The sequence below is a fragment of the Gavialis gangeticus genome, unplaced genomic scaffold (assembly GCF_001723915.1).
Source record: "Gavialis gangeticus isolate Ggan-Ray unplaced genomic scaffold, GavGan_comp1, whole genome shotgun sequence".
In the NCBI taxonomy this organism is placed as follows: domain Eukaryota; kingdom Metazoa; phylum Chordata; order Crocodylia; family Gavialidae; genus Gavialis; species Gavialis gangeticus.
The window spans coordinates 3,627,790-3,629,078 of NW_017729019.1; the positions used below are offsets into that span (position 1 = coordinate 3,627,790).

The 1,289-nt window shown below is 45.0% G+C and overlaps 1 protein-coding gene across 1 annotated transcript in view; it reads right to left on the reverse strand.

Moving 5' to 3' along the window:
• The window catches only part of CUNH1orf106 (chromosome unknown C1orf106 homolog), a 64,081-nt gene extending 63,814 nt beyond the window's left edge, over positions 1–267 (reverse strand). Inside the window, exon 1 of the mRNA XM_019513838.1 lies at positions 142–267. The gene's annotated coding sequence lies outside the window, so the exon portion shown is untranslated. The remainder of the gene's footprint in view (positions 1–141) is intronic.
• Positions 268–1,289: the final 1,022 nt, after the last annotated feature.

Below are 1,289 nucleotides of genomic sequence, written 5' to 3' on the forward strand. Positions count from 1 at the left end.
AATTTCTGCTGAGTCAAACATGTTCAAACAGCAACATCTTTAATTATAGGGGATCACACTGCACACGTCTCCTGTTCAAATTGCTAGGATACTTTTAGGCAGATCAGATTTCACAAAGAGTTCAAGTTTGTTTTCACTTACCTGCTAAAAAGCAACTAGTCCTGTAGCTGTTTCCTTCCTTTTTTTTTTTTTTAATCACTCCCAAGGAATTTCATTTACACTGCTTCCATCACCCCACACTGCTGCTTTTGCAAAGCTCCCCCCTTATTTAATTTAACTAGGCATTAGCTACATCCCAAAGGTTGAAGATCTAAAGACATCTGTCCCTGGGGCATACCAATCCCTTAGGAAAAGAGGGGGAGATGCTGGTTAGTCTGCTTTAAAACTTGTTCAAGCCTCACTAAAGTAGCACTGCGAAGGAGGAAACATGCCAGGGTGGAGTATCATGCCTTGGATTTTTGTTGTTACTCTGAACACTGTGTTGTTTTTTTAGCAGAGAAGAGAATAATGATCCTGCTCCTGGTCCCCATTTCCTGCTCAGATCCCACCAGCCCTAGTCTTAGGAAAGGGTAATTCACTGAGTCTTGGAAGTACTTCTTCCAAGCAGCACAATGCCTCCCCTGTGGTTGCTTTTCTTCTGAGAGACCCAGGGTGAAGGTCTGGAAAGAAAGGAATCAGAGAGTTTTTTTCAGATCAGCCCACAAGGAAAGTGTGCAAGGCAGCTGGCTATTAATGTTCTATTAGTGATGGATTAGCTGGAATCTGCCAGCTAGTCAGCACACACAATGGCAAATTAATGAGTTATTTGGAAAGCCAGCTCAGCTGTGCGCTACTTAGTAACTGAGAAAATTCAATACACAGGGAGCTGGGTTAAAACCAGAACTTACCAGAAACACGAGTGGAAGGGGCTGCCTCTGTCACTGAATCCAGTCCCCTGCCTTTGCAGGCAATTGTTAAAGGAATCTCAAAATTACCACTTTGAGAGGTGATGCAAACACCTACTCTGGACACTTTTAAGAAACATTTGGACTTTTATCTTGCTGAGATGTTGTGCCCCTAGCTGGCTTCCTGCCCCTGGGGCAGGGGGCTGGACCCGATGTTCTTACAAGGTCCCTTCCAGCCCTAATGTCTATGAAACCTATGAAGACTCTCCTGTGAAAAGGACTATGCTCCCTACACCGCAGAGGAAAGCAAACCCCCAGTGCCTGGGGCAATCAGTCTGGGAGAAAAAACCCTTCCTACCCCAGCTCCAGTAATCAGCATGATTCTGCAATGTGTGCCCACATCCT